The sequence below is a fragment of the Cupressus sempervirens genome, chromosome 5, assembly GCF_028749045.1.
Source record: "Cupressus sempervirens isolate cs-2001-9-10 chromosome 5, ASM2874904v1, whole genome shotgun sequence".
Taxonomy (NCBI): domain Eukaryota; kingdom Viridiplantae; phylum Streptophyta; class Pinopsida; order Cupressales; family Cupressaceae; genus Cupressus; species Cupressus sempervirens.
Genome location: NC_143122.1, coordinates 730,017,193 through 730,044,402, shown reverse-complemented (window position 1 = coordinate 730,044,402; position 27,210 = coordinate 730,017,193).

Here is a 27,210-nt window from a genome sequence, read left to right as displayed (position 1 = left end):
TCCATCAAGTAATCTTGCTTTTCCATGCATAAATTCTACCTTGAATCCATTATTGAGTAGTTGTGCCACACTCAACAAATTGTGCTTTAGTCCTTCTACCCAATATGCATTATCATACAAAAGTTCCTTGGTTAGAGAGATTCTTCCTTTTTCTTTTATACAACAAGGTTCATTGTTACCAAATCTTACACTACCACCATCATAGTCTTCAAAATTTTCAAACTTAATTTTATCACTAGTCATGTGATGAGAACAACCACTATCTATGATCCATGTAACATTTTTTATCATATGTGAAATTAGTGCCATCTCCTCATCATTATCAGATTCATCTTTTATAGCAATGTAGAGAATTTCATCTTCTTCTTCTTCATCATCAGAATCATTGAAATCTTTCACCATAAAACATGTTTTCTTACCTTTATCCTTGAAATATTTGAATTCTTTCTTGCCATTGTACTTGTGACCTTTCTTTTCCTTTTTGCTCAGCTTATTTGGGCACCTAGTAGCAATATGTCCAATTTCTTCACAAGAGAAATAGATTAGAGGAACTTTACCTTTGTATTTTCCTTTGCATCTTGAATGTTTTCTTTCTAGTAGGGCTTCAACCACTTCAAGATCACTGTCTAAAATTTGTTCTGATTATTCATCACTCTCTGATTGTTTTTCCTTCATCTTTGTCCCTTTTTCTTTGAGTGAAAGCTTTGCTTCAAATGCTGACTCAACAATTTTGGTAGTTGGAACATAGTTGTCATATTTGTATAGTTCAAATGTAGCCAGTCTTCCAACTATGGCTTCTAAATTTATTTTATGATTTTTTTCACATCTTTCTTGAATTGCAGAAACTCTAATTGCATAAATGGGAAGTAGAGTTCTAAGAACTTTACTTATAACTGGCTCCTCACTGATATCTCCTCCAGATCCTTTGATTGCACTAACACATGCTTTAACTCTCTCAACATACTTTGCAATGTTTTCATCCTCTCTCATCCTCATTTGGTCAAATTGTCCTCTCAAAATTTTTTCTTTGGCTCTTCTTACATTATCATCTCCTCCATAGATTTCTTTCAACTTATTCCGCATTTCAAAGGTAGTTTTGCAATCTTTGATGTCATCAAATTCTTCATAACTTAGAGCGAATCCTATATCTATCATCATGTTGATGTGACTCTTCTTTTTAGCAATATCATTGACAGATAATGTACCAGAAGGTTCTGCATATTTTTCATCAAGGTACTTCAGTCCTGTATCTCCAATGGGGGCTAGATGAAGTCTCATTAGTCCTTGCCATCCTGAAAAGTTATCTCTATTAAGTCTTATAATTTCCCTTTTGTAAGACATCTCGATCTTTAGCTTAGATCCTTGAAATATTTTCTTGTAAGAACTAAAAGCTCTTATACCAATTGTTGGAATTAAAAATAGAGTAATTGAGAGGGGGGTTAATCAGTTACTATCAAAACTTCATCCACAATTCCCTTAGATGTCTTAAATATTTAGTAACTACTTTTAATTGGTAAATAGCTGCTATAACTAGGTAGATTAAACTATTATAATCATGCATGTAATTAAAAAATAAAGTGAACACAAGAGACACTAGATTTAACGTGAAAACTCAATATGAGAAAAACCACCAAGTAACTAGTCACCAATTTTTTACTCTTCTAAAGTGAGCCCTGTTAGGAGCCAACCTTGTTAAAGGTTATAATACATAGTATTAGGTGTGACCTTGTTAGAGGATTTAATCACCCTATTAGGAGTGGCCTTGCTAGAGGTCTTTAGAACAATTCAACTGAACTATCACCTTGTTAGAGGATTTACAAAATGGTTGTTAAACCAACTCTGTTAAGAGATTTGAAATTACTACTACAATGGTTAGAAAGCAACAATGAATTGACCTAAACAAGATGCAACTAAATTTGATGGATACAGGTCTCTATTTGGCATTGTTGGATCCTCCTTGATTAAATATGGCTCTGTTGCTTCTCACCGATCTCTAATCATTCTTCGAATCAACTTCCAAAATAATTAGTCTTCACATCATATTAAATTTTTCATTCTTCCACATACCACTATATAAAATTCATAACTTTGAATTCTTACTTATACCATTTAGATTGTCAAGTAGACCTATTTACATGCTTCATTTGCCAATAAACCATTCATCAGTTGGCTACAGATATAATTCTTAAAAAAATAAATGTTCTATACTGGACGACCTTGCTCAGTAATAACTGCTTCAAAAATTTTCAGAGTTAACCGTCTTGACTCGGTCAACATTACAATATCTTAAAATCCTTTGGCTGCCGAGTTTACTCAGTAAGAACTACTTTTACCAAATTACCTTTGATGACCGAGTGAACTCGGTAAGAACCAAATTTCTATTATATTTCCTTTGATTACTAAGTGATCTTGGTAAGAACTGCTTTGTCATGTTTTCTTTGATTACTGAGTGAGCTCAGTAAGAGCTAAATTTCTTTGATTTCCTTGAAGGCTCAGTAGCCAATTGTCTACACGGTAGACATTGCAAGCTATATTTACTAACCTTTTGGGCTTGATAGACACTATCTATTGCCTTACTAACCTTTTGAGCTCAGTAGACACTGTCCTTTTCTTTTTTGACTTTCTGAGTTCGATAGGCACTATCTGATGACTGATATGACATTTGAGTGACATGAAATACAACACATAATTGGACAATTGTAACCAACAAATAGTTGTTCATCGCTCTACAAATTGCTATCTATAGCTACCACACATTCAATAACGTATTGACCTTATTACTATGAGGCCTATAAGAAGCCTCTCTTTGTACATATATTTATCACTACATCAGACATAACCAGCCCTTTGCTAGTCAGGATCTACACGATGCACCACTTTTTGCCATTACCTGTTTAGCTTTGTATATATTGTGCTTGTACATGCATGGTTTTTATGCAGGTTGTAGGTACTGGGTATCGACTTCTCTGAATTGCCAGGATGAGCGTACCCTATCACATCATCTCAATGATAAGAGAGGGGTGATAAATTCTCGAGTCCAAATCTCAACCCTTAAGCCATTTTTTCTAATTGAAAATTAGGACAAGTATCTGAGTTGAGTACCCTCCGAATACATTGGATAACATAATTCATGATATAAACCTTTGGTTTGATTTTGTATGTATTTTGGCTATGATGGATTTTTATATTTTCACCTTGTGAGTCTTTGGTGTATTTTCTATTAATTAAGCCTAATTAAAAGATTTATGGTATTTTAATATTTATTTTATTTAATTAATTAGGAAACTAATTAAATAAAATAATTAAATGTGAAAATAAAAGATATAATTTGAAATTTGAAATGTGATAATATTTATTTAATAGTAATATATTTAGAGTTCATTTTTAAATAAATGACTAAAGAATATTATTATTAGAGTTGATAAATATTTTAGCAATTAAGTTTTGGAAATGAATTTAAAAGTGGAAAATAAATTAAAATTATTAAAAAATTCTAGATTTTATGTGATTAAAATATAAATATATTAAGATTAGAGCAAGTGGGATATTAAAGTTAGTGCATGAGATTTAATAAATAAGTAAATTAAATTGGAAAGAGTAAAGTAAATATTATATTAATTAATGTGCATTATTTTTTATATTTGCTCACATAGGAGTTTGCAAATTTTTGAGAGTTGTCATGTACACAACACAGGAGTTTGCACTCTAAGAATGCATCAGTTGTCTACACTTAGGAGTTAGCATTTTATTTGGGCACATGGTGTCTACAACCTTATGACTCATCTAGAAGGTTGGAGAAGACTCATGTTTAGTTGTCATACTTATCTTCTAGTTGTTTCTAGAGACACTCTAGATGCATCTTAGAGGCCTTTAAATAGAGGCTCTCCTAGTGTGTTTGGACAAGCTTCAAGCTTACATGCATTTGAGAAGCTCATATGCTTCTACATGTTTACATTTTTCTCCATGCTCATATGTTTCTACATGCTTCTATGCTTCTTCTAGCACTTCTAGTCATGTGGAAATTTTGGTTGGCTTAGATCTTGGAAGAATTGTGAATGTTGGAGAAGGAAGGGACTTTTCTATAGTCTTTTGATGCATAGAAAATTAGTATCAGTGTCCAAGTCCACTCGTGATTTTTTCTTATTCTATTTGCAGTCTTTCTCTTCCTATCTTCATCGTGTCTGCTAGATGACTACTTAGATAATTCTTATGATGAATGTTTAATTTAGATTTGCATGTTGATTCTCTCCTTGTGTGAAGAAATCAATAGAGAGCTCATTAGAAAACCCTAGCTTCAATTTTTTTTTAAAAAATAGATTTGAATCGGGTTTGGGTTCAAATTTATATTGTGAAATTAGATAGACAAGATTTGAAATTGAAATAGAAATTCTAAGTCAAAAATTTGAATGGTTAGATGTAATCTTTCTATCAATTATATTTTCAGACACGTACATACAAACTTATTAGATGGATGAATGGGTAAATTTAGAGAACAATTACCTTTTAGGAAAAATTCTTAGTTGATCACAAACTACCCTATCACTGCCCCTTGGATAGACCCAAACTCAGTCATTCATAACTTTTTATCATGATCAAATTTATTCGATCGCTCTAGTCAGAATTGGTGCAACTTGGCCCTCTCTAACATATGTCAATTTCAGCCCGATCCAATGGCTCATTAGGGAGATATGGCCCTCGTACTGGGACTGATTTATTCAAAGATAGATATTTCTCTATTTCCCATAACCAAAAGTTCTTTATGCTAAACTTCACAAAAAAATAATATATCAAAGCATGGAATAAATTAAAGATATTATTGCAATCTTCCCTTAGTAGAATCTTATTAATATGCATTAGTTTTATATGATTTATTATCTAATCTAATTAAATCAAATTTAATTAATATTAGTTAATAGTAGGAGAAGTGTAATTAATTATTAGTCAATTTAAGTAAATGAATTTTTAAATGAGAGAAAATTAAAAGAAAAGATATATTAATAAGTGAAATTAAATAATTGAATTATTAATGAGATCATTATTTAATAGATAAGATTATTAATGAGTGATGGTATAAATAGTTTTAACGAGACTAATTGGTCGAGATGGAGGAAAGGAAATTCATTATATTATGATTAAATCGAAATCATCTCTTGAGAGAACATTAAATTATAAGGATTCAAACATTTACCCTTAGTTGAGTTTAGAAAGGTTGATTTCAAAACATTACGAGGATTATACTATTTAAATAGGATAACTATAGGGTTAAAGGAAGTCTTCTTATTTGATAATAATCATTTAGTTACCAATTAAGTTATGCAATAGATTGATTAATTGAAAATTGATAAGCATTATTTTGATAGTTGAAAAAATAATCAGTTACTACGAGTAATTGCACCTATCATTTAAATATAAAAATGGGTGGAATCAGAAATCTCTTCTACCTAGAAAATACTTTAAATTTGAAAATAGTAGTTGACTTAAAACTTACAAATTATAGATAGTTATTAATCAACTGATATTCATTGGGTCGTTGATATGGTCATGTAATTATTAATTAAATCAATTAATTAGAGTTAATTAGATTTAATTAATAATTAAGTTATATAATAAAGTTTTTAATTGATATGATTCTTTTAGCAAAGTTGCAAAGTAATTATATCGAAGTTGATAAGTCTTATTCTAATGACTTGAATAATGACTTAGATATTTTAATGGTTATTAGTGACGATTTAAATATTATAATAATTATAATTAAGAGGCTTAAGTGTTAGAGATATTTAATTGAATTTTAACCTTTAGAATGTTAAAGAGTCATGGATTCTGTACCTATGTTAATTGATTGATTTAATTGATCATTTTATAATTCTTCTTATTCGAAGATTGATAATTGGCTCTCTTATAATTTAACGAATAAGATCCTTGATTTTTGTCGACAGTTGAAGTAACATTAAAGAAGAGTTAATCAATTAGAATATGGATCATAGTTAAATAAAGAGAACAATTTAATTAAAGGTCAGTGATGATCAGTTTAATGAGTAAAGTATTTACCCTCAAGTTATCTTTTGAATATTAATTTTAAAAGAAAGATAAAGCCATCGGGGAACAAATGGGTTGACTTGTAGGCCAAATGATAAATCTTATATACTTGAAGTATATTGGTAAACTGAAACTGAAACTCCACACATTATTTAGCTATGTGATTTTAGTAAACCAAAACATGTGTTTGCATTGTGTATTTTATATGTTTCTTGTTTTCAATTTTGGGTTGACTAGTGTTGACTAGTTATAGGATGTCTACCAGAGGCTCGAGGGTTATGATTGCGATGTCATGATGATGTCTTAATTTTGATCTTTATAAATTCAGCCATGGTTATGTGATGGTATGCTCTATGAGATGTTTGTATTTACTGATTGTTATTGTTTATCAGTCTTCATGTGTGAAGCTGAGATGTATGTGTATGAGACACTTGAGCTAATCATTTTTGAGTCATCGATTAGTTATCCTTGGATTACTTTCTAATCACCATGATGGGATTGAAATATTGATTTATTTCTTGATGATGTTATGTTTTAACTCAACCATTTTGGAGTCCTTGATCAATATTATTTTGAGATATTTTTGGTTGCTTGTTAAAAACCAATGGATATTGTGATTCATATTAGAGATTATATTATTGAGATTTTATTTGTGGAGCTTTTATGTGTTCTTGGATGGAAGAACCATCTTATTATCAGGTTTCCTGTTAAGCAACCGAATTTGATCTTTATGAGTGTTGTGGTATGGGACACAACTGTGGACTTATGTGCTTAAGAGAGGTTGTCTAGTTACATGACTATGAGAGTGGCTTGCATAGGGGTCTGGGGCCCAAAGTGCTCAGGACTAGGGTAACCTAATGCAAGTTATGTAATAAGTGATAGTCAAGTAATTAAAATTTATGGGGGGAAAACACACTAAAAAGATAAGTTAGAGATATTTCAACCACCCATGCCTTGAGTTCTTGTATAGACTATATAGACTAAGGATGAGAGAAGTGCCTCGTCTTCTTGAGAGGGCTTCTTGGTTTCCACGTGTGCCCAATTGAGGGTCCGAAGTTCAGAGTAACCAGTCCAAGGTAACTCAATGCTTGAGGGTTCGGCTTCTAATGAGAGATCAGTCCAGGGTAACTCAAGTAGCCATGTGATGTCACTTCCTAGAATGTAGCTTGAATCTCCTCTGTAAATTTTTGTGTACCTCTGGTGGTGTACTTATTGTTGTGCCTCTGGAATTAGATGTCGATTTGTGATTGGTACCTTTGAGTTAGTATAGTTTTAGGATTCTTAAGCTTATAGAGATTTATGGTATGTAATTTTGATAGCCTATTTGGGACTTGAGATTATCTCCTCAACACGGTGGGAGTAGACCACTTAGGTTTCACATGGTTCGGTGGTAGTGCTTTTCCACTCTTATCATTGGAGATCAGTCTGAGACACCGTGGCTGGAGCATTCTTGATTGGTATTTATCTTCATTCTGTTCTTGAAGCATTATGATAGATGATATACCCTATGATGGATGTATTTACTTCTATGTTTCTTATATTGATGATTTGCATATGTTAGATGATGTTATCTTATGCTTTACTTTGCATGTTAGATTTCTTTCTGTGTATGATGTAGTATGTTTTAGGACTGACATTCCTACTTTGGTAATATCGGTAATCTCTTCAGTGTCTTGGGATGTTATGCATGAAGGGATGGCTAGGGCCCACGATGGTCTAATGATGCTATTTACGGTTAGGAGGACCTGTGCACTTAGTTATTTATGTTTGTGATATATGGTTATCTTTTATGATGGATGTTTATATCTTTTGTGATGATGTATCATGTATGACATGTGGTTTCATTTACTTTAATTGAATCATAGATTAATATTGGATGTTGATGTATTTTATTTACACAAATGTTTATTCTTTTAAGCCTTTCATACCTTGTAACATGTACAATGAATGATTGAGCTAAACTAAAATTTAGTTACAAAAAGGACACTTGTATATGTTCTAAAAAAATTGGATGTAACATTGCTAAGGAAGTGATGTTAGATGAATAGTTAATTTAAATGTGATTCAACGTTAAAGGATCCTTAAAGAATGTAACCTGTTATGTATTTGAATTGCTGCTATTGCTTCCGCTATCATGTGAATGATGTAGATGGATTTACTTTCATGTTTAAAAAAAAATTGTTTGGCAAACTTAGTAAAATTCTTTGAATATCTTGGCCAGGCATTACATTTGGTATTAGAGCCTAAATTTCAACATTGGGAACTCTGGGTATATTGGAATGGCACTAGTTGTTAACTAGTAGAACAAAACAAAAACTTTGGACTATCATCTGTATCTCTTTTAAACTGAAAACTTGAAACTAGGTGAACTAAAATAGAACTTAAAACTGTTACATGCATATTTTTCATACTTCAACACTTAGCATTCAAAACTAAAAATTTCACTTAAAGCTAAATGAGGACAAAACTGAAAAAAATGGAACTTATTCTAGTTGCAAAACATGTATCTTTCATCTATGTTTCAAAGTAGTAAACCTTTGTTTATCTTTGCAAGCATTATGTTTCTCTTGTCTAGAATGTATTAAGGGATCTATTTTAGTAGTTGTTAAAGAGTGAATGTTGGATCAATGTGATTTTTGGTTTACCATTAAACCAGAATCATATTGCTCTAAGGGTGTTTTAATATTCTAGTGGAATCATATTTCCCTATAGGGGGAAAGGGTTCAATGGGACCTGCATAGTAAGCAACTTAGTTTTTCATTCTTGTAGGCTTCTAGGAGTAAGCCTAATTCTAGGGGGGGTGGATGTAGTGCCTGCCCCTAGGTCACATTTTTTTTTATCATTGTTGAACTCGTTTAGGATAGTTTAATGATGATGATGATGGTTAGCAGCATTGTTTTGAGACTATCAGATATTGTGCTATGGATTCAGTTGATATGTGATGAGAACACTTGGACTTTACATTTCATGTATGCATGATGATTATTTTAAATATTTGGAGTTATTAATGATGATTAGTAAGATGATTTATTATCACATGTGTTTTCTTATGGATATTTACCCCATACTTGCATGTGTATGGTGTGCGTGTTTACTTTTGTATGGTGTGTCTGATGTGGTTAAGGAAGGGAGTCTTAGTCACCTACTAGTCAGGATCTACACGATGCACCACTTTTTGCCATTACTTGTTTAGCTTAGTATATATTGTACTTGTACATGTGTAGTTTTTATGCAAGTTGCAGGTACTGGGTATAGACTTTCCTGAATTGCCAAGATGAGCATACCCTATCACATCATCTCAATGATAAGAGAGGGAAGATAAATTCTTGAGTCCAAATCTCAACACTTTAAGCCATTTGTTCTAATTGAAAATTAGGACAAGTATTTGAGTTGAGTACCCTCCGAATACGTTGGATAAAATGATTCTTGATATAAACTTTTGGTTTGATTTTGTATGTATTTTGGCTATAATGGGTTTTCATATTTTCACCTTGTGAGTCTTTGATGTATTTTCTATTAATTAAGCCTAATTAAAAGATTTATGATATTTTAATATTTATTTTATTTAATTAATTAGTAAATTAATTAAATAAAATATTTAATTAATTAGAAAATTAATTAAATAAAATATTTAATTGTGAAAATAAAAGTTATAATTTGAATTTTGAAATGTGATAATATTTATTTAATAGTAATATATTTAGAGTTCATTTTCAAAATAAATGACTAAATAATATTATTATTAGAGTTGATAAATATTTTAGCAATTAAGTTTTCAAAATAAATTTTAAAGTGAAAAATAAATTTAAATTACTAAAAGATTCTAGATTTCATGTGATTAAAATATAAATATATTAAGATTAGAACAAGTGGGATATTAAAGTTAGTGCATGAGATTTAATAAATGAATAAATTAAATTGGAAAGAGTAAAGTAAATATTATATTAATTAATGTGCATTATATTTATATTTACTCACATATAAGTTTGCAAATTCTTGGGAGTTGTTATGTAGACAACGCAGGAGTTCGCACTCTAAGAATGCATCAATTGTCTACACTTAGGAGTTAGCATTTTATTTGGCCACATGGTGTCTACAACCTTATGACTCATCTAGAAGGTTGGAGAAGACTCATGTTTATTTGTCATGCTTATCTTCTAGGTATTTCTAGAGACACTCTAGATGCATCTTAGAGACCTTTAAATAGAGGCTCTCCTAGTGTGTTTGGACAAGCTTCAAGCTTACATGCATTTGACAAGCTCATATCCTTCTACATGTTCATATGTTTCTCGATGCTCATATGTTTCTACATGCTTCTATGCTTCTTTTAGCACTTCTAGTCACATCGAAATTTTGGTTGGCTTTGATCTTGGAGGAATTGCGAATGTTGGAGAAGGAAGGGATTTTTATATGGTCTTCTGAGGCATGACAAATTAGCATCAGTGTCCAGGTCCACTCGTGATTTTCTCTTATTCCATTTGCACTCTTTCTCTTCCTATCTTCATCATGTCTGCTAGATGACTGCTTAGATAATTCTTGTGATGAATGTTTAATTTAGATTTGCATGTTGATTCTCTCCTCGTGTGAAGAAATCAATAGAGAGCTAATTAAAAAACCCTAGCTTCAATTCAAGAAAGAAATTTGATCTAAATCGAGTTTGGGTTCAAATTTATATTGTGAAATTAAATAGACAAGATTTGAAATTAAAATAGAAATTCTAAGTTGAAAATTTGAATGGTTAGATGTAATCTTTCTATCAATTATATTTTCAGATGCGTACAGACAAACTTATTAGATGGATGAATGGGTAAATTTAGAGAATAATTACCTTTTAAGAAAAAAATTTAATTCATCACAAACTGCCCTATAGCTGCCCCTTGGATACACCCAAACTCAGTCATTCATAACTTTTTATCGTAATCTAATTTATTCGATCGCTCCGGTCAGAATTGACACAACTTGGCCCTCTCCAACAAATTTCAATTTCAACCCGATCCAACGGTTCATTAAGGTGATATGGCCCTCGTATAGGGACTGTTTTATTCAAAGAAAGATATCTCTCCATTTCCCATAACCAAGAGTTCTTTATGCTTAAACTTCACAAAAAAATAATATATCAGAGCATGGGATGAATTAAAGATATTATTGCAATCTTTCCTTAGTAGAATCTTATTAATATGCATTAGTTTTATATGATTTATTATCTAATCTAATTAAATCAAATTTAATTAAGATTAGTTAATAGTAGGAGAAGTGTAATTAATTATTTGTCAATTTAAGTAACTGGATTTTTTAATGAGGAAAAATTAAAAGAAAATAGATATTAATAAGTGGAATTAAATAATTAAATTATTGATGAGATCATTATTTAATGGATAATATTATTAATGAATGATGGTATAAATAGTTTTAACGAGACTAATTGGTCGAGATAGAGGAAAGAAAATTCATTATATTATGATTAAATCGGAATCATCTCTTGAGAGAACATTAAATTATAATGATTCAAACATTTACCCTTAGTTGAGTTTAGAAAGGTTGATTTCAGAACATTACGAGGATTATACTATTTAAACGGGATAAGTATAGGGTTAAAGGAAGTCTTCTTGCTTGATAATAATCATTGAGTTATCAATTAAGTTATGCAATCAATTGATTAATTGAAAATTGATAAGCATTATTTTAATAGTTTATAAAATAATCAATTACTACAAGTAATTCCACCTATCATTTAAATATAAAAATGGGTAAAATCAGGAATCTCTTCTACCTAGAAAATACTTTATATTTGAAAATAGTAGTTGACTTATAACTTACAAATTATAGTTAGTTATTAATCAACTTATATTCATTGGGTCATTGGTATGGTTATGTAATTATTAATTAAATCAATTAATTAGAGTTAATTAGATTTAATTAAGAATTAAGTTATATAATAAAGTTTTTAGTTGATATGATTCTTTTAGCAAAGTTGCAAAGTAATTACATCGAAGTTGATAAGTCTTATTCTAATGACTTAAATAATGACTTAGATATTTTAATGGTTATTAGTGACGATTTAATTATTATAATGATTATAATTAAGAGGCTGAAGTGTTAGAGATATTTTATTAAATTTTAACCATTAGAATGTTAAAGAGTCATAGATTGTCTACCTATGTTAATTGATTGATTTAATTGATCATTTTATTAAAGTTATAATTTTTCTTATTCGAAGATTGATAATTGGCTCTCTTATTATTTAATGAATAAGATCTTTGATTTATGTTGAAAGTTGCAGTAATATTAAAGAAGAGTTAATCAATTAGAATATGGATTATAGTTAACTAAAAAGAACAATTTAATTAAAGTTCAGTGATAATCAATTTAATGAGTAAAGCATTTACCCTTAAGTTATCCTTAGAATATTATTTTTAATAGAAGGATAATGCCATCGGGGAACAAATGGGTTGACTTGTAGGTCAAATGATAAATCTTATATACTTGAAGTATACTAGTAAACAGAAACTGAAACTCCACACATTATTTAGCTATCTGATTTTAGTAAACCAAAACATGTGTTTGCATTGTGTATTCTATTTGCTTCTTGTTTTGGGTTTTGGGTTGACTAGTGTTGACTAGTTATAGAACGTCTACCAGATGCTTGGGGGTTATGATTGTGATGTCATGATGATATCTTAATTCTGATCTTTATAAACCCAACCATGGTTATGTGATGGTATGCTCTATGAGATGTTTGTATTTACTGTTTATTATTATTTATCAGTATTCATGTGTGAAGCTGAGATGTATGTGTATGAGACACTTGAGCTAATCATTTTTGAGTCATCGATCAGTTATCCTTGGATTACTTTCTAGTCACCATGATGGGATTGAAATCTTGATTTTTTTCTTGATGATGTTATGTTTTGACTCAACCATTTTGGAGTCCTTGATCAATATTATTTTGAGATATTCTTAGTTGCTTGTTAACAACTAATGGATATTGTGATTCATATTAGAGATTATATTTATGAGGTTTTATTTGTGGAGCTTTTACGTGTTCTTGGATGGGAGAACCATCTTATTATTAGGTTTCCTGTTAAGGAACCGAATTTGATCTTTATGAGTGTTGTGGTATGGGACACAACTGTGGACTTATGTGCTTAGGAGAGGTTGTCTAAGTACATGACTATGGGAGTGGCTTGCATAGGGGTCTGGGGCCCAAAGTGGTCAATAGCAGGGTAACCTAATGCAAGTTATTACATAAGTGATAATCTAGTAATTAAAATTTATATGGGGAAAACACACTAGAAAGATAAGTTAGAGATATTTGAACCACCCATGCCTTGAGTGCTTCTATAGACTAAGGATGGGAGAAGTGCCTCGTCTTCTTGAGAGGGCTTCTTGGTTTCCACATGTGCCACATTGAGGGTCCGACGTTTAGACTAACTAGTCCAGGGTAACTCAATGCTTGAGGGTTTGGGGTCTAATGAGAGATTAGTCGAGGGTAACTCAAGTAGTAATGTGATGACACTTCCTAGAATGTAGCCTGAGTCTCCTCTGTAGAATTTTGTGTACCTCTGATGGTGTACTTATTGTTGTGCCTTTGGGATTAGATGTCGGTGTGTGATTGGAACCTTTGAGTTAGTATACATTTAGGATTCCTAAGCTTATAGAGATTTATGCTATGTAATTTTGATAGCCTATTCAGGACTTTAGATTATCTCCTCAACATGGTGAGAGTGGACCACTTAGGTTCCACGCGGTCGGGTGGTAGTGCTTTTCCACTCTTATCATTGGAGATCAGTCCGAGACGCCATGGTTGGAGCATTCTTGACTGATATTTATCTTCATTCTGTTCTTGAAGGATTATGATAAATGATATACCCTATGATGGATGTATTTACTAGTATGTTTCTTATATTGATGATTTGCATATGTTAGATGATGTTATCTTATGCTTTACTTTGAATGTTAGATTTCTTTCTGCATATGATGTAGTATGTTTTAGGAATGACATTCCTACTTAGGTAATACTGATGATCTTTTCGATAACTTGGGATGTTACGTGCATAGGGATGGCTAGGGCCCATGATGGTCTAATGATGCTATTTACAGTTAGGAGGACCCGTGCACTTAGTTATTTATGTTTGTGATATATGGTTATCTTTTATGATGGATGCTTATATCTTTTGTGATGATGTATCATGTATGACATGTGATTTCATTTACTTTAATTGCATCATAGATTAATATTGGATGTCGATGTACATTATTTACACAAATGTTTATTCTTTTAAGCCTTTCATACCTTGTGACATGTACAGTGGATGATTGAGCTAAACTAAAATGTTGTTACAAAAAGGACACTTGTATATGGTTTAAGAGCACTGGATGTAACATTTCTAAGGATGTGATGTTAGATGAATAGTTAATTCAAATGTGATTCAACGTTAAGGGATCCTTAAAGAATCTAACCTGTTATGTATTTTAATTATTGCTATTGCTTCCGCTATCATGTGAATGATGTAGATGGATTTACTTTCATGTTTTAAAAAAAATTGTTTGACAAACTTAGTGAAATTCTTTGTATCTCTTGGTGGGGCATTACATTTGGTATCAGAGCCTGAGTTTCAATATCAGGAGCTCTAGGTATATTGGAATGCCACTAGTTGTTAACTAGTTGAACAAAATGAAAACTTTGGACTATCATGTGTATCTCTTTCAAACTGAAAATTTGAAACTAGGTGAACTGAAATAGAACTTAAAAATGTTACATGCATAACTTTCATACTTCAACACTTAGCATTCAAAACTAAAAATTTCACTTTAACCTAAATGAGGACAAAACTGAAAAAATTGATACTTATTCTAGTTGCAAAACATGTATCTTTCATCTATGTTTCAAGGTAGTAAACCTTTGTTTAACTTTGCAAGAATTAAGTTGCTCTTGTTTAGAATGTATTATGGGATCTATTTTAGTAGTTGTTAAAGAGTGAATGTTAGATCAATGTGATTTTCGGTTTACCATTAAACCAGAATCATATTGCTCTAAGGGTGTTGTAATATTCTCAGTGGAATCATATTTCCCTACAGGAGGAAAGGGTTCAATGGGACCTGCATAGTGAGTATCTTAGTTTTTCATTCTTGTAGGCCTCCAGGAGTAAGCCCAATTCTAGGGGGGGTGGATGTAGTGCCTACCCCTAGGTTGCATTTTTTGTTATCATTGTTGAACTCATTTAGGACAGTTTAATGATGATTATGATGGTTAGCAGGATTGTTTTGAGACTATCAGATATTGTACTATGGATTCAGTTGATATGTGATGAGAACACTTAGACTTTACATTTCATATATGCATGATGATTATTTTAAGTATTTGGAGTTATTAATGATGATTAGTATGATGATTTATAATCACATGTTTTTTTATATGGATACTTATCCCATACTTGCACGTGTATGGTGTGCATGTTTTCTTTTGTATGGCGTGTCTGATGTGGTTAAGGAAGGGAGTCGTAGTCACCTGCTAGGCGGGATCTACATGATGCACCACTTTCTACCATTACCTGTTTAGCTTAGTATATATTGTGCTTGTACATGTGTACTTTTTATGCAGGTTGCAGGTACTGGATATCGACTTCCTTGAATTGCTAAGATAAGCATACCCTATCACATCATCTCAATGATAAGAGAGGGGAGATAAATTCTTTAGTCCAAATCTCAACCCTTTAAGCTATTTTTTCTAATTGAAAATTAGGACAAGTATCTAAGTTGAGTACCCTCTGAATACGTTGGATAATGTGATTCATGATATAAACCCTTGGTTTGATTATGTATGTATTTTGGCTATGATCGGTTTTCATATTTTCACCTTGTGAGTCTTTGGTGTATTTTCTATTAATTAAGCCAAATTAAAAGATTTATGGTATTTTAATATTTATTTTATTTAATTAATTAGGAAATTAATTAAATAAAATAATTAAATGTGAAAATAAAAGTTATAATTTGAAATTTGCAATGTAATAATATTTATTTAATAGTAATATGTTTAGAGTTCATTTTTAAATAAATGACTAAATAATATTATTATTAGAGTTGATAAATATTTTAGCAATTAAGTTTTGAAAATGAATTTAAAAGTGGAAAATAAATTTAAATTATTAAAAGATTCTAGATTTCATGTGATTAAAATATAAATATATTAAGATTAGAACAAGTGGAATATTAATGTTAGTGCATGAGATTTAAGAAATAAATAAATTAAATTGACAAGAGTAAAGTAAATATTGTATTAATTAATGTACATTATTTTTATATTTGCTCACATAGAAGTTTGCAAACTCTTGGGATTTGTCATGTAGACAACACAAGAGTTTGCACTCTAAGAATGCATCAGTTGTCTACACTTATTAGTTAGCATTTTATTTGGGCACATGGTGTCTACAACCTTATGACTCATCTAGAAGGTTGGAGAAGACTCATGTTTAGTTGTCATGCTTATCTTATAGTTGTTTCTAGAGACACTCTAGATGCATCTTAGAGGCCTTTAAATAGAGGCTCTCCTAGTGTGTTTGGAAAAGTTTCAAGCTCACATGCATTTGAGAAGCTCATATGCTTCTACATGTTCATATGTTTCTCCATGCTCATATGTTTCTACATGCTTCTATGCTTGTTCTAGCACTTCTAGTCATGTGGAAATTTTTGTTGGCTTGAATCTTGGAGAAATTACGAATGTTGGAGTAGGAAGGGCCTTTTTTATGGTCTTCTGAGGCATGGAAAATTAGCATTAGTGTCTAGGTCCACTCGTGATTTTTTCTTATTCCATTTGCACTCTTTCTCTTCCTATCTTCATCATGTCTGCTAGATGACTTCTTGGATAATTCTTGTGATGAATGTTTAATTTAGTTTTGCATGTTGATTCTCTCCTTGTGTGAAGAAATAAATAAAGAGCTCATTAGAAAACCCTAGCTTCAATTTAAGAAAGAAATTAAATCTGAATCGGGTTTGGGTTCAAATTTATATTGTGAAATTAGATAGACAAGATTTGAAATTAAAACAGAAATTCTAAGTTGAAAATTTGAATGGTTAGATGTAATCTTTCTATCAATTATATTTTGAGATGCGTACAGACAAACTTATTAGATGGATGAATGAGTAAATTTAGAGAACAATTACCTTTTAGAAAAAATTCTTAATTCATCACAAACTACCCTGTCGCTACCCCTTGGATAGACTCAAACTCAGTCATTCATAAATTTTTATCGGGATCAAAGTGATTCAATCGCTCTAGTCAAAATTGGCGCAACTTGGCCCTCTCCAACATATTTCAATTTCAGCCCAATCCAATGGTTCATTAGGGAGATATGACCCTCGTACTAGGACTTTTTTATTCAAAGACAGATATTTCTCCATTTTCCATAACCCAGAGTTCTTTATGCTTAAACTTCACAAAAAAATAATATATCAAAGCATGGGATGAATTAAAGATATTATTGCAATCTTCCCTTAGTAGAATCTTATTAATATGCATTAGTTTTATATGATTTATTATCTAATCTAATTAAATCAAATTTAATTAAGATTAGTTAATAGTAGGAGAAGTGTAATTAATTATCAGTCAATTTAAGTAAATGGATTTTTAAATGAGGGAAAATTAAAAGAAAAGAGACATTAATAAGTGGAATTAAATAATTAAATTATTAATGAGATCATTATTTAATGGATAAGATTATTAATGAGTGATGATATAAATAGTTTTAACGAGACTAATTGGATGAGATAGAGGAAATGAAATTCATTATATTATGATTAAATCGGAATCATCTCTTGAAAGAACATTAAATTATGATGATTCAATCATTTACCCTTAGTTGAGTTTAGAAAGGTTGATTTCAAAACATTATGAGGATTATACTATTTAAACGGGATAACTATAGGGTTAAATGAAGTCTTCTTGGCTGATAATAATCATTGAGTTATCAGTTAAGTTATGCAATAGATTGATTAATTGATAATCGATAAGCATTATTTTGATAGTTTAAAAAATAATCAATTACTACGAGTAATTGCACCTATCATTTAAATATAAAAATGGGTGGAATCAGGAATCTATTCTGCTTAGAAAATACTTTAAATTTGAAAATAGTAGTTGACTTATAACTTACAAATTATAGTTAGTTATTAATCAACTTATATTCATTGGGTCATTGGTATGGTTATGTAATTATTAATTAAATGAATTAATTAGAGTTAATTAGATTTAATTAATAATTAAGTTATATAATAAAGTTTTTAATTGATATGATTCTTTTGGCAAAGTTGCAAAGTAATTACATCGAAGTTGATAAGTCTTATTCTAATGACTTGAATAATGACTTAGATATTTTAAAGGTTATTAGTGACGATTTAATTATTATAATGATTATAGTTAAGAGGCTTAAGTGTTAGAGATATTTAATTGAATTTTAACGATTAGAATGTTAAAGAGTCATAGATTGTGTAGCTATGTTAATTGATTGATTTAATTGATCATTTTATTAAAGTTATAATTCTTCTTATTCGAAGATTGATAATTGGCTCTCTTATTATTTAATGAATAAGGTCTTTGATTTATGTTAAAAGTTGCAGTAATATTAAAGAAGAGTTAATCAATTAGAATATGGATCATAGTTAAATAAAGAGAACAATTTAATGAAAGGTTAGTGATAATCAGTTTAATGAGTAAAGCATTTACCCTTAAGTTAACCTTAGAATATTATTTTTAATAGAAGGATAATGCCATCGGGGAACAAATGGGTTGACTTGTAGGTCAAATGATAAATCTTATATACTTGAAGTATACTTGTAAACAGAAACTGGAACTCCACACATTATTCATCTATGTGATTTTAGGAAACCAAAACATGTGTTTGCATTGTGTATTCTATATGCTTCTTGTTTTTTGTTTTGGATTGATTAGTGTTGACTAGTTATAGGACGTCTATGAGAGGCTTGTGCGTTATGATTGTGATGTCATGATGATGTCTTAATTTTGATCTTTATAAACCCAACCATGGTTATGTGATGGTATGGTTTATGAGATGTTTGTATTTACTGATTGTTATTGTTTATCAGTCTTCATGTGTGAAGCTGAGATGTATGTCTATGAGACACTTGAGCTAATCATTTTTGAGTCATTGATCAGTTATTTTTGGATTACTTTTCAGTCGCCATGATGGAATTGAAATGTTGATTTATTTCTTGATGATGCTATGTTTAGACTCAACCATTTTGGAGTCCTTGATCAGTATTATTTTGAGATATTCTTGGTTGCTTGTTAAAAACCAATGGATATTGTGATTCATGTTAGAGATTATATTTATGAGGTTTTATTTGTGGAGCTTTTATGTGTTCTTGGATGGGAGAACCATCTTATTATCAGGTTGCCTATTAAGGAATCGAATTTTCTCTTTATGAGTGTTGTGTTATAGGACACAACTATGGACTTATGTACTTAGGAGAGGTTGTCTAGGTACATGAGTATGGGAGTGGCTTGCATAGGGGTCCGGAGCCCAAAGTGGTCAGTACCAGGGTAACCTAATGCAAGTTATGTAATAAATGATAATCTAGTAATTAAAATTTATGGAGGGAAAACACACTAAAACGATAAGTTAGAGATATTTGAACCACCCATGCCTTGAGTGCTTGTATAGACTAAGGATGGGAAAAGTGCGTAGTCTTCTTGAGAGGGCTTCTTGGTTTTCACATGTGACACATTGAGGGTCCGACATTCAGTGTAACTAGTCCATGGTAACTCAACGCTTGAGGGTCTGGGGTCTAATGAGAGATCAGTCCAGGATAACTCAAGCAGCCATGTGAAATCACTTTCTAGAATGTAGCCTGAGTCTAATCTGTATACTTTTGTGTACCTCTGGTGGTGTACTTATTGTTGTGCCTTTGGGATTAGATGTTGGTGTGTGATTGGAACTTTTGAGTTAGTATACTTTTCGAATTCTTAAGCTTATAGAGATTTATGTTATGTAATTTTGATAGCCTATTTGGGACATGAGATTATCTCCTCAACACGGTGGGAGTGGACCACTTAGGTTCTACTTGGTCAGGTGGTAGTTCTTTTCCACTCTTATCATTGGAGATCAGTCTGAAACACCGTGGCTGGAGCATTGTTGATTGGTATTTATCTTCATTATGTTCTTGAAGCATTATGATAAATGATATACCGTATGATAGATGTATTTACTAGTATGTTTCTTATATTGATAATATGCATATGTTAGATGATGCTATCTTATGCTTTACTTTGCATGTTAGATTTCTTTCTGCGTATGATGTAATATGTTTTAGGAGTGACATTCCTACCTTGGTAATACTGATGATCTCTTCGGTGACTTGAGATGTTACACACAGAGGGATGGCTAGGGCCTATGATGTTCTAATGATGCTATTTACAATTAAGAGGACCTGCGCACTTAGTTATTTATGTTTGTGATATATGGTTATCTTTTATGATGGATGTTTATATCTTTTGTGATGATGTATCATGTATGATATATGGTTTCATTTACTTTAATAGAATCATAGATTAATATTGGATGTTGATGTACTTTATTTACACAAATGTTTATTCTTTTAAGCCTTTCATACCTTGTAACATGTACAGTGGATGATTGAGCTTAACTAAAATGTAGTTACAAAAAGGACACTTGTATATGGTTTAAGAACATTGGATGTAACATTGCTAAGGATGTGATGTTAGATGAATAGTTAATTTAAATGTGATTCAACGTTAAGGGATCCTTAAAGAATGTAACCTGTTATGTATTTGAATTGTTGTTATTGCTTTCACTATCATGTGAATGATGCAGATGGATTTACTTTCATGTTTAAAAATAAATTGTTCAGAAAACTTAGTGAAATTCTTTGGATCACTTGGCGGGGCATTACATTTGGTATCAGAGCCCATGTTTCAACATTGAGAACTCTGGGTATATTGGAATGCCACTAGTTGTTAACTAGTTGAACAAAACGAAAACTTTGGACTATCATGTGTATCTCTTTCAAACTGAAATAGAACTTAAAACTGTTACATGCATATTTTTCATACTTCAACACTTAGCATTCAAAACTAAAAATTTCACTTAATGTAAATGAGGAAAAAACTGAAAAAATTGAAACTTATTCTAGTTGCAAAACATGTATCTTTCATCTATGTTTCAAAGTAGTAAACCTATGTTTATCTTTGCAAGCATTAAGTTGCTCTTGTTTAGAATGTATTAAGGGATCTATTTTAGTAGTTGTTAAAGAGTGAATGTTGGATCAATGTGATTTTTGGTTTACTATTAAAATCAGAATCATATTGCTCTAAGGGTGTTTTACTATTCTCAGTGGAATCATATTTCCCTAGAGGGGGAAAGTGTTCAATGGGACCCGCATAGTGAGTATCTTAGTTTTTCATTCTTGTAGGCTTCTAGGAGTAAGCCTAATTCTAGGGGGGGTGGATGTAGTGCTTGCCCCTAGGTCGCATTTTTTTTTATCATTGTTGAACTCGTTTAGGAGAGTTTAATGATGATGATGATGGTTAGCAACATTCTTTTGAGACTATAAGATATTATGCTATGGATTCAGTTGATATGTGATGAGAACATTTAGACTTTCAGTTATATAATAAAGTTTTTAATTGATATGATTCTTTTAGAAAAGTTGCAAAGTAATTACATCAAAGTTGATAAGTCTTATTCTAATGACTTGAATAATGACTTAGATATTTTAACGGTTATTAGTGACGATTTAAATATTATAATGATTATAATAAAGAGGCTTAAGTCTTAGAGATATTTAATTGAGTTTTAACCATTAGAATGTTATAGAGTCATGGATTGTGTACCTAAGTTAATTGATTGATTTAATTGATCATTTTATTAAAGTTATAATTATTCTTATTCGAAGATTGATAATTGGCTCTCTTATAATTTAATGAATATGTTCCTTGATCTATGTTGAAAGTTGAAGTAATATTAAAGAAGAGCTAATCAATTAGAATATGGATCATAGTTAAATAAAGAGAACAATTTAATTAAATGTCAATGATGGTCAGTTTAATGAGTAAAATATTTACACTTATGTTATCCATAGAATATTATTTTTAATAGAAGGATAATGTCGTCGAGGAACAAATGGGTTGACTTGTAGGTCAAATGATAAATCTTAAATACTTGAAGTATGCTAGTAAACAAAAATAGAAACTCCACACATTATTCAACTATGTGATTTTAGTAAACCAAAACATGTGTTTGCATTGTGTATTCTATATGCTTCTTTTTTTGGTTTTGGATTGACTAGTGTTGACTAGTTATAGGACGTCTACCAGAGGCTCGAGGGTTATGATTTTGATGTCATGATGATGTCTTAATTTTGATCTTTATAAACCCAACCATGGTTATGTAATGGTATGCTCTATGAGATGTTTGTATTTACTGATTGTTATTGTTTATCAGTTTTTATGTGTGAAGCTGAGATGTATGTGTATGAGACACTTGTGGTAATCCTTTTTGAGTCATCGATCAGTTATCCTTGGATTACCTTCTAGTCGCCATTATGGGACTGAAATGTTGATTTATTTTTTGATGATGTTATGTTTTGGCTCAACCATTTTGCAGTCCTTGATCAGTATTATTTTGAGATATTCTTGGTTGCTTGTTAAAAACCAATGGATATTGTGATTCATATTAGAGATTATATTTATGAGGTTTTATTTGTGGAGCTTTTATGTGTTCTTGGATGGGAGAACCATCTTATTATTTGGTTGCCTGTTAAGGAACCGAATTTGATCTTTATGAGTGTTGTGGTATGGGACACAACTGTGGACTTATGAGCTTAGGAGAGGTTGTCTAGGTACATGACTATGGGAGTGGCTTGCACAGGGGTCTGGGGCCCAAAGTGGTCAGTACTAGGGTAACCTAATGCACGTTATGTAATAAGTGATAATCTAGTAATTAAAATTTATGGGGAGAAAACACACTAAAAAGATAAGTTAGAGATATTTGAACCACCCATGGCTTGAGTACTTGTATAGACTAAGGATGGGAGAAGTGTCTCATCTTCTTGACAAGGCTTCTTGGTTTTCACATGTGCCACATTGAGGGTTCGGGATTCAGAGTAACCAGTCCAGGGTAACTCAATGCTTGAGGGTCCAGGGTCTAATGAGAGATCATTCTAGGGTAACTTAAGCGGCCATGTGACGACACTTCCTAGAATGTAGCCTGAGTCTCCTCTGTAGATTTTTGTGTACCTCTGGTGGTGTACTTATTGTTGTGCCTCTGGGATTAGATGTCAGTGTGTGATTGGAACCTTTGAGTTAGTATACTTTTAGGATTCCTAAGCTTATAGAGATTTATGCTATGTAATTTTGATAGACTATTTGGGACTTGATATTATGTCCTCAACATGGTGGGAGTGGACCACTTAGGTTTCACACAGTCGATCGATAGTGCTTTTACACTCTTATCATTTGAGATCGGTTCGAGACACCATGGTTGGAGTATTCTTGATTGGTATTTATCTTCATTCTGTTCTTGAAGCATTATGATAGATGATATACCCTATGATGGATTTATTTACTAGTATGTTTCTTATATTGATAATTTGCATATGTTAGATGATGTTATCTTATGCTTTACATTGCATGTTAGATTTCTTTCTGCATATGATGTAGTATTCTTTAGGAGTGACATCCCTACTTTGGTAATATCGATGATCTCTTCGGTGACTTGGGATGTTACGTGCGGAGGGATGGCTAGGCTCCATGATGGTCTAATGATGCTGTTTATGGTTAGGAGGACCCGTGCACTTAGTTATTTATGTTTGTGATATATGGTTATCTCTTATGATGGATGCTTATATCTTTTGTGATGATGTATCATGTATGACGTGTGGTTTCATTTACTTTAATTGCATCATAGATTAATATTAGATGTTGATGTACTTTATTTACACAAATGTTTATTCTTTTATGCCGTTCATACCTTGTAACATGTACAGTGGATGATTGAGCTAAACTAAAATGTAGTTACAAAAATGACACTTGTATATGGTTTAAGAACATTGGATGTAACATTGCTAAGGATGTGATGTTAGATGAATAGTTAATTTAAATGTGATTCAACTTTAAGGGATCCTTAAAGAATGTAACCTGTTATGTATTTGAATTGTTGCTATTGCTTTCGCTATCATGTGAATGATGTAGATGGATTTACTTTCGTGTTTCAAAAAAAATTGTTTGGAAAACTTAGTGAAATTCTTTGGATCTCTTGGCGGGGCATTACATTTGGTATCAGAGCCCATGTTTCAACATTGAGAACTCTGGGTATATTGTAATGCCACTAGTTGTTAACTAGTTGAACAAAACGAAAACTTTGGACTATCATGTGTATCTCTTTCAAACTGAAAACTTGAAACTAGGTGAACTGAAATAGAACTTAAAACTGTTACATGCATATTATTCATACTTCAACACTTAGCATTCAAAACTAAAAATTTCACTTAAATGTAAATGAGGAAGAAACTGAAAAAATTGAAACTTATTCTAGTTGCAAAACATGTATCTTTCATCTATGTTTCAAGGTAGTAAACCTATGTTTATCTTTGCAAGCATTAAGTTGCTCTTGTTTAGAATGTATTAAGGGATCTATTTTAGTAGTTGTTAAAGAGTGAATGTTGGATCAATGTGATTTTTGGTTTACTATTAAACCAGAATCATATTGCTCTATGGGTGTTTTAATATTCTTAGTGGAATCATATTTCCCTAGAGGGGGAAAGTGTTCAATGGGACCCGCATAGTGAGTATCTTAGTTTTTCATTCTTGTAGGCTTTTAGGAGGAAGCGTAATTCTAGGGGGGGTGGATGTAGTGCTTGCCCCTAGGTCGCATTTTTTTTTATCATTGTTGAACTCGTTTAGGAGAGTTTAATGATGATGATGATGGTTAGCAGCATTCTTTTGAGACTATAAGATATTATGCTATGGATTTAGTTGATATGTGATGAGAACATTTAGACTTTCAGTTATATAATAAAGTTTTTAATTGATATGATTCTTTTAGCAAAGTTGCAAAGTAATTACATCGAAGTTGATAGTCTTATTCTAATGACTTGAATAATGACTTAGATATTTTAACGGTTATTAGTGACGATTTAAATATTATAATGATTATAATAAAGAGGCTTAAGTGTTAGCGATATTTAATTGAGTTTTAACCATTAGAATGTTAAAGAGTCATGGATTGTGTACCTAAGTTAATTGATTGATTTAATTGATCATTTTATTAAAGTTATAATTCTTCTTATTCAAAGATTGATAATTGGCTCTCTTATAATTTAATGAATATGTTCCTTGATCTATGTTGAAAGTTGAAGTAATATTAAAGAAGAGCTAATCAATTAGAATATGGATCATAGTTAAATAAAGAGAACAATTTAATTAAATGTCAATGATGGTCAGTTTAATGAGTAAAATATTTACACTTATGTTATCCATAGAATATTATTTTTAATAGAAGGATAATGTCGTCGAGGAACAAATGGGTTGACTTGTAGGTCAAATGATAAATCTTAAATACTTGAAGTATACTGGTAAATAAAAATAGAAACTCCACACATTATTCAACTATGTGATTTTAGTAAACCAAAACATGTGTTTGGATTGTGTATTCTATATGCTTCTTGTTTTTGGTTTTGGGTTGACTAGTGTTGACTAGTTATAGGACGTCTACCAGAGGCTCGAGGGTTATGATTTTGATGTCATGATGATGTCTTAATTTTGATTTTTATAAACCCAACCGTGGTTATGTAATGGTATGCTCTATGAGATGTTTGTATTTACTGATTGTTATTGTTTATCAGTTTTTATGTGTGAAGCTGAGATGTATGTGTATGAGACACTTGTGGTAATCCTTTTAGAGTCATCGATCAGTTATCCTTGGATTACCTTCTAGTCACCATTATGGGACTGAAATGTTGATTTATTTTTTGATGATGTTATGTTTTGACTCAACCATTTTGCAGTCCTTGATCAGTATTATTTTGAGATATTCTTGGTTGCTTGTTAAAAACCAATGGATATTGTGATTCATATTAGAGATTATATTTATGAGGTTTTATTTGTGGAGCTTTTATGTGTTCTTGGATGGGAGAACCATCTTATTATTTGGTTGCCTATTAAGGAACCGAATTTGATCTTTATGAGTGTTGTGGTATGGGACACAACTGTGGACTTATGTGCTTAGGAGAGGTTGTCTAGGTACATGACTATGGGAGTGGCTTGCATAGGGGTCTGGGGCCCAAAGTGGTCAGTACTAGGGTAACCTAATGCAAGTTATGTAATAAGTGATAATCTAGTAATTAAAATTTATGGGGAGAAAACAAACTAAAAAGATAAGTTAGAGATATTTGAACCACCCATGGCTTGAGTGCTTGTATAGACTAAGGATGGGAGAAGTGTCTCGTCTTCTTGACAGGGCTTCTTGGTTTTCACATGTGCCACATTGAGGGTTCGGGATTCAAAGTAACCAGTCCAGGGTAACTCAACGCTTGAGGGTCCGGGGTCTAATGAGAGATCAGTCTAGGGTAACTTAAGTAGCCATGTGATGACACTTCCTAGAATGTAGCCTGAGTCTCCTCTGTAGATTTTTGTGTACCTCTGGTGGTGTACTTATTGTTGTGCCTCTGGGATTAGATGTCAGTGTGTGATTGGAACCTTTGAGTTAGAATACTTTTAGGATTCCTAAGCTTATAGAGATTTATGCTATGTAATTTTGATAGGCTATTTGGGACTTGATATTATGTCCTCAACATTTTGGGAGTGGACCACTTAGGTTTCACACAGTCGGTCGATAGTGCTTTTACACTCTTATCATTGAAGATTGGTTCGAGACACCATGGTTGGAGTATTCTTGATTGGTATTTATCTTCATTCTGTTCTTGAAGCATTATGATAGATGATATACCCTATGATGGATTTATTTACTAGTATGTTTCTTATATTGATAATTTGCATATGTTAGATGATGTTATCTTATGCTTTACTTTGCATGTTAGATTTCTTTCTGCATATGATGTAGTATTCTTTAGGAGTGACATCCCTACTTTGGTAATACTGATGATCTCTTCGGTGACTTGGGATGTTACGTGCGGAGGGATGGC